Source organism: Accipiter gentilis, chromosome 17 (assembly GCF_929443795.1).
Source record: "Accipiter gentilis chromosome 17, bAccGen1.1, whole genome shotgun sequence".
NCBI lineage: Eukaryota > Metazoa > Chordata > Aves > Accipitriformes > Accipitridae > Astur > Astur gentilis.
Genome location: NC_064896.1, coordinates 2,510,609 through 2,518,383, shown reverse-complemented (window position 1 = coordinate 2,518,383; position 7,775 = coordinate 2,510,609). Strand labels below are relative to the sequence as shown.

Sequence of the window (7,775 nt, the reverse complement as noted above, 5' to 3'; positions counted from 1 at the left end):
ATCTCGGTCTGATTCATTCAGCGCCGCTGCAAGCAGCATGTTGACGAGGTTTTTTTTTTTCCCTTCGATTTCATTTCCTTGCCTCTGAGGAAAAGGTAGCTTTTCAAAGAAAAAAAAAACTCAGAAAAAAAAATCCAACTCAGCACTAATTTTTTTTTTTTTTTCCAAGGAATGTAGCATCTTCTATTATGTAGCTTGCCACGTGCTAACAACACACTCACTCTCTGCAATATCTAAGAGACTCCGGATTGACCGGAAACATCTGCCAGTCACTTCCCGTTTGTTCGTTTTCTGACACAAATCCTGCGACACTGAGCAAGCACTTCTGGTGGCCATTTTTCTTTTTTTTTTTTTCAAAAAATTTTTTTTTTTTTTGGTAGCATGTAGCCTGTGACCAGTGACATTGCCAAAGCAAGAAAGAACAGAAAAAGGTGCACTCACCTCACCGAAGCATACGCTGGTCTTGTCCTCGTGTTTCACCATCGACCGTGGTCTTGTACGGCCAAAGCAAGACCCAAAATATAAACTCTGTGATGCCTCACGTGAAAATTCGAGTCAGGAGAAGGTGACTTGACGGAGCAGGAGTACCGTGATGTTGGTCGATCATCTGCCTCCCAGCCCCTTTCTCCTGCGAGGGCCAGCTTGAGGTCTGGGATGCTTTCCTCGGGTCTGGGATGCTCTCCTCGGGTCTGGGATGCTCTCCTGGATACTTGAATTTCAAGTAGGAGCAGAGGGTTCGCCAGACCCCGCGGCAGGACGCACCTTTCTCTAACTCTCGACTTGTTGGTACGCTACAGGGGAACATCTCAACAGCATCTTCTGCTGATCTGGAATTAGGGTGACTGAGAGGTTACGAACAAAGGACTAGATGCTTTGAATTTATTATGAGGATGAGTGTTTTGGGTTTTTTGTTTGTATGTTTTGTTTGTTTGTTTTTAAAGCAGCATTTTTGGTTCCCCCCGAGGGACCAGTTCTTGTAGCAAAACCGAGAATTACGGAAGCTTTTTTTGAAGGTGCCTAATGAAATTTGCTGAAAATACTCAGGGGAGACACCACTAGAAACTCTGGTTTCTTCATAAAATATACTTAACACAATGACTGTCCTGAAGGATCAGTTTCCAAAAGAGAGAAAGAAAACCAACACACCAAAAGATGAGCAGTCTTGAGACTGGAAGAGGACAAAAGGTTAATGGGGAATTTTTGCTGACCAGATGGCTCTGACCTTCAGTCTTTAACACAAATCAACCCACAGCACAGTTGGGATTTTTTACAATTATTTATTGGCAAAGCAGAGAATTTCACAATGCACAGAGCACAACAAAACCAACCTGTGGTTCTCCTGGTGATGCCAGAAATGATGAACCAGCTCGAACCTGTTGCCACAACGGAACAAAACCAAACCTGAAGGAAAAGACTGTTGCGATGAAGCTGTCCCCTCCACAAACCCCAAACCGGGGGTCAGCAATACTCCACTGTTCAGCGCCTGGTTTACCCGACACCACCACGATTTTAGCGACATCGTGTCAAGGAATTTCAGCTGCTGTCGTGGACTTGGGATCTGTACCGAATCAAAATCACTATAGACCTCCAAGAAGAGAATAGGCTGGATGCTGCTGACCAGGGGTGGAGAGGGCTCTGCTTCAGGACCCCAGTGCCCACCCTGTAAAGGATTAAATCCTCATCTGCTAGAGCGGTAAGTGCTTGTTCGAGCAATACGCACTGATTTCTGAGCTCGTGCTGAATGGTGATGCACAGGGCCGCGGGATGCACTAACAGTTTCAAGCGGATTGAGGAAGCAAACTCGGTGCCCTGACTACTGAAACAGGAATAAACAATGGTTTGAACACGATGTTCCTTCCAGAGCACGAAGCAGTTATATGAGGTCAACGATGCCTGGATGAGGCTAAACTTTCTCTGCCCTGGCGTGCTGGATTTTTGAATATACATGAGGGAAGACATCTTAAGAGGAAAAGCTTTCTGCTCCTTCACGCTAACATTATTTACTTTTGCTTTACCAACTCTATTTTAATGGAAAAATGAAAAATCTGCCTGTGGTGGGACAATAACCATGTCCGGGGGAAGTGGAATAGCAGTGTGGGCAGAGCAGGGAGCTCTGCAGGTATTTTCTGCTTACTGCTGTGGAGACAGCATCCCACCCCCTTACCCCTTCCAGCACAGAGCTCGCTGGCTGTAAATTTCTCCAGCGAGTTGCAGAGCTTTACTGCTCCCCCTCTCCGCAAGCAACATAATGCTTTTCTTGAGACAGAGAACAGAAGCGGATGAAGAGCAGCAGGAACACCGGGACAGCCAGACACGCACCCACAGCAGCAGATGCCTGAGGTCTAGCAAAAGGCTCACTGGTTCTGCACCAGTTGAAAAACCTGCCCTTGCTGGCACGTGGAAAAATCCAGAGAAAAGAACTATCATCTGGAAGGCACACTGGAAGGTACTCCAGGGAACCGGGAAAACCCAAAGACTTTGGCTTATTTTTTTATCATCGATAGACTGCGGATGCGTTGGAGGGTAACAGCAGAGCTAACATCAGAACAAACTGCACCCCAGTTCTTCAGTGGTGTATTCTCGTTTGCTGCAACGCGATGGGTTTGTGGGAACGATTCCTCCTGCTCATTGAGAGACCGGCAAGGTGGAGCCACCAGGCCAGTGACTTCAAATGATTGTCACTTACTCACTAAACTGAACTCCATCCAGACCTTAGCTTCTTCACTTTCAGCGCTACGTGTCCAGTCCCCCCAGGGAACTGGTACTCACTTCTCTGGGGGAGCATCTGGGTCAGGACCCACCTTACACTTGTGTGGAAAAACCAAAACGGGAGAAGAGACCGAAGTGTGCCACGTTTACATTGCAACATCAGCTCCTTCTTAGTTCTGAACGCGTGAGACCATGTGTCAGATGTTTTCCCTCCTCGAACAACACGAACAAAAAAGCCAAGACACCCAGTTGCTTTCTACACGCGACGTACCAGAAAAACCACAAGCTTCTGGACTCCAGGTTTTTTTCTGGGGGAATGTTTCATTGCAAAGGGCATTTTTTTCTTTTTTTTTTAATGTACTATATGATTTGCAAAAGGTGGCTGCACTGACTAGGTAATATGTGTTAGCTTATTTCCTCTCTTCCCTCCACCTTCCGTTGTGAAAGGAAATTCAAACCATTTGACTTTTCAGATATTTTCCCCTAGAAAGAATAATTAATATTAAACTGAATCAGCTTTGCAGCCCATTTTATACCCAGCACCCCCAGCAGTAAGTGAGGAGCAAGTAGCACGCAGCAACCGCCTGAGACACAGAAGCCCTTACTATAGCACAGCCGACAGTAGATGCTGGTGTCAGAATCAAGGCACCCTACTCGAGTAACAAGGATGGATTTTGCCAAAATAGCCTTGAAATGATACTTAAACATCCCCTAAATGCTAGTAAAACAAGACACAGCCATGCAGCAAAGCACAGAAAACACGACATGATTTCATGCCCAGGCCTAAGTTATCCCTGGGTTTTCTACAAGCCTGGGAAAGGCTTTATTTGCCAAAGTTGAGTGAAAATTTTCTAGGGCACCGGAAGGTGGGCCAGGCTTCTGGGCTCAATCAGAAATTAACTCCCGTTTCATCAACATGGTAGCATGTTGAAAGCACGGGGAGAAGATGCTTAGACGTAGTTTTCCTGAAATCAAGTGAGATTCAGAACAATTACCTGGCCAGCAAGCAGAAAACTAAACCTATTAAGTGGCTTTGGAAAATGCCACAGAGCGACTGAGACGGTGGGAAGTATTCCCTCCACAGCCACCTTTTCCAGCTCTTAAACCCGTTTCTCCAGAAACAGTTACAGATGTAGCTCTTGATTGCAAATACGAGACCAGAAATTCCCACAGGAGCAGGATCAGGATTCCCTTTGCTGATAGGGAATTGCTTCTGTTCACCATCTTACACGACTGCTCTAGCAGCGATGAGACTTGAAAAGTCAAGCCTGTATTTGTACGCGTTTGCGCACATCAGTGCACGTGAAAGGAATTAGTACGTTTAAATACCTTCACTTGTTTAAGTGGGCTTGCAAATACTCAGCAGCAGTGAGTACAATTTAAGGGTCTTTACTGATATAAGACCATTTATAAAAACATCACCGGTGATGTTTTTTCAGGCATAAAGAGTCCACCTCCTATTTTCTTCCAGTTGACTCAGACACTTCTTCCCAGATTGATGTGAAACGCTTGGACAATGCACATCCGTAAACTTCCTAAAGGGTGTGCATTTGGCTACTGATTTGGAAAATAACTGCATTTTAAAGGTCAAGAAACAGTGTTCAGGCACCGTTCTTCTTGATGGCTGAATTCAAAGTCTGAATGTGCTTTGCATCACAGATGGAAAAAGATATTAAGAGCTCTCTCTGCTTTCCTTTGGGTTTTCATGCCTCCAGACAGACCTGTAAAATTACCTTCAGTAAAAGCAAGGTTTGCATCCTGTGATGTGCCAAAGGCATGACGGCCCGCTCCAAAGTTCCTCTAGCAAAGCTGTTTCAACTGGAAGTCTTCCTTCTACTTCATGTTCACAAGCATAGAAAACACCCCAACCCTTGGCTGGTTGTTAGAGGTGCGAGCGTTATGTTTATGAGCTAAAAAGAAGGTTGAAAGGCTGCAGAAAAACTTCCTATGGGAAAAGAAGTGTCTGCAATCAGCATGGTTGGCGTTGGTGGGGTAAAGATGCGCTACGTGTAACACAGCTGAAGTTATACAAAACAGACTCGGTGACCAGATGTGACAATAACGCTCACCCAAACTGAGCTGGTCCGTATTTGGGGAAGATTTAGGTTTTAAAAGTAGACTTGGAAAAATGTACAGTAAAGGGCCTAAGTGTTTGTCTTGCTGTCTGAATAACCGCCACACTGTTTAACCCTGATCATCTGCCTCCGGCGCAGACACCAGAACGGAGCACAGTAGCATCTAGGAATCCAGGAGAAAGCAGCTCGGTTTAGTAGCTGCCACCAAGACCCAAGAGCTGGTGTGACCACTGTGCCTGTCTGGAGCTCCGATTATTGGTATACCTCATTTCCCTCCCCACCCCCTTTTTTCTCTTTTTTTTTTTTTTTTTTTTTTTTTAAGAACCAGAGGTTAGTGCACTCTACCACATTCAGGTTATTTTTTGTTGTAACTGTGCAATGAAGAGCAATTATACGGGGTGTGCATTTACCACCTGCTCCCATGCTGGCTCCTGCGAGCCCAACCTCCGCTTCGTTTAGCACTTGCACTATTGATTGCCGAGCTAAAGGGCAAGGGAAGCAAGAGGCCAGAGTGCTTCTCTGGAAGGAGGGATGATTCGGCTGGACAGTAGGTACCCCCTTTCATCTCTCCTGTTAAAAAGCATGTAGATAAACGGGGCTCCAAAGGCTGCCCCCCTTAGCCCGACACAGGGCGGGGTGTCTGCAGTCCTGCTCCCCCGACAGTCCTCCCCTCCCACAAAGGGCTGGCAAGGAGGCGAGCACCTCTGATGCGACAAGCTGAGGACAGCGCTGCTGCTCTTGGAGGGGCACTAAACCCTCACTGAAGCATTTGCCTGTAGGGCAGATGGAGAGGGAGCCTCAGAAGTAGGCAGAAAGGGTGTCCCTCCAGCAGGAGGACGGGTATTGAACATCGATCTGATTTCCTAACAGGGTCGCCGTCTGTACGTATCTGCTAGATCCCAGCACTCGCTAAAAAAAGGGAACTTTGTCCTAACACTTGCAGTGAGAACCGTGAAGCAATGCTTGATGTCAGAGAGCCTCGGGACGGAGCAGCACTCCCCTCCTTGTACCCAACTAGCCAGGGACCCTGGCAGCGGATGCCTCTTGAATGTTAGCACTTTGAAGTTGGTGGCCTTGTTTTCTTAAAAGGGCTTGATCTTTTCATGCAGTTAAAACTAAATAATCTTCCCCATCATGTTGTCCTACTCCCCACCTCAAAATTAAGCTATGAACAAGCACCTGGACCATTTAAGATATTATCCAGGCCTCAAGAATCTGTCATTAATCTCAGAAGTTTATACCTCAAATGTAAAAACATACACATCTGTCTTAGCAACAACACTTGGTAAAGTAGCAGCTCCAAGTCTGAATAGAAGTTTGTCCTTGAATTTGATTACTAACAGCACCAGGAAGAAAACAAATGAAACCAAGCACACAGAGAAAACCACCAATGAGTTTTTTAGAAGCACCCAAACTGAAGCATTCATCCTATCAAAAAATTCAGAATTTATCTTCCCAAACAAGACATGTGAGGGATTTTACCTATACCTTACAAATCTTTAAACACAGCCTATGCCTTTTAAATTGCATTAGACCCCTAAAAAGTATGAGGGGGCATAAAAGGGTCCAAGATCATTAAAGGCAGGAGGCAACGAGAGATGCGCCCAGAACAACTCAAGCCAGCCAGTCTTTTCTAACCATAGCCCTTCTTCTCCAGGTAGCTGCTTCAGAAGGCTAAAATGAGTATCTTGACAGGGGTGCATCATACGAAAGCAATACAACCAAGCAAGGACACAGAAATCTATGCTACTTCACATTTTCCATCCTAAAGTCCCCAACAAGTTGCATTGAAAAGAATTACCTAAACCAAGAGAGTCCCATTGGATCGGGAAGTTGTCAGAACTCCATTAGCCACGAGTTAATTGCTCCTATGAGCTTAGCCTTCAGTCTCCAATGAAAAAGGTAGCAGACATCTCACCACGAGTGGCGCACGTCGACCTTAACGTCCTTCTGTGTGCATCCATTACCTAAGGGAGAGTTAGGTGCAGAACTCGTACAGGACAGACACACTCACCCTGGGTAGCTTTGTACTTTTGGAAGCCAGGATGTGATCGCATTAGTGAACCAACTTGGCTGCCTTCACTAGCCCACTCGTATTTTATGATAAACTTTGCTTTGATGACAGATTCACAAGTTTAACAACTCCACCTTAAAACAAATGCCGCAGAGGGGTGAACTAGGGGGTCCTTTAAGCCCCAGTTCCACGTTCAAGACAAGGGGATGGGCTTGTGATGGATGCTTGAGAATGGTAATAGATTTAAAAAAGCAAATGGCAATTTTATACCTGTGTTATGTAATGTTTTATATGTGTGTGGTATTTCTTAATGTAAAACTCTTGTATTTTTGTGGTTTATATGCAGCAGGACTGATGGCTGTGAGGGTGCACGCTATTTTGTAAAATATTCTTAGCCAGTTTTCCCAAGGAGGAAAAAACTGAAGTATTCACATTTTCATTGGCTTGTACCTGCATGTACAGTATTGGGGCAGCAAGTGAAGATGATTAAAGCCAGCTTGAAAACTTTTTTCTGCGCTTGAGTTGAGCTTCTCAAAACATCCAGCCCAAAATGAAAAAAAGCCAACCCTCCCCCACCACCAAACCAGATATGCTGGGGAGGAGGGGAAGAGGAAGAAACCCTCTTTTTTCTGAGAAAAGCAGGTTTTGACTTGAGGAAAGTAATACCATAATTAATATGCAAGCAGAGTACCATCAACTCAAGGCTCATACAATTAGCTGAGCTCTCTCCCCCCTGCAGCTGCACATAGCCACCCACAAGCCTAAGGAAAACTGGCCTTCGTATCTGTTCTTTAGGCAACTCCTAAATGCCCCAGCCTGTTACCACTTTTTGTAAAAGCTTGTAAATTTACCTTTTGGATAGGCCTTGGTCAGGTTTCATTGAACATTAGTGTAAAGCTGCAGTCCTAATGATTTAAGTTCTCCCTGCAGCCACAGCTGCAGGAACGCTGCATTTACCCACACCCCTAAGCTGTGAG

At 45.4% G+C, this 7,775-nt stretch overlaps 1 long non-coding RNA gene across 1 annotated transcript; it reads left to right on the top strand.

Annotated features, from left to right (window-relative positions):
- Window positions 1-4,974: 4,974 nt before the first annotated feature.
- Window positions 4,975-7,305, top strand: LOC126047093 (uncharacterized). The gene is made up of 2 exons (XR_007508510.1): window positions 4,975-5,042; window positions 5,655-7,305. It is a non-coding gene; the product is annotated as an uncharacterized LOC126047093 (long non-coding RNA).
- The last annotated feature ends 470 nt before the right edge of the window (window positions 7,306-7,775 follow it).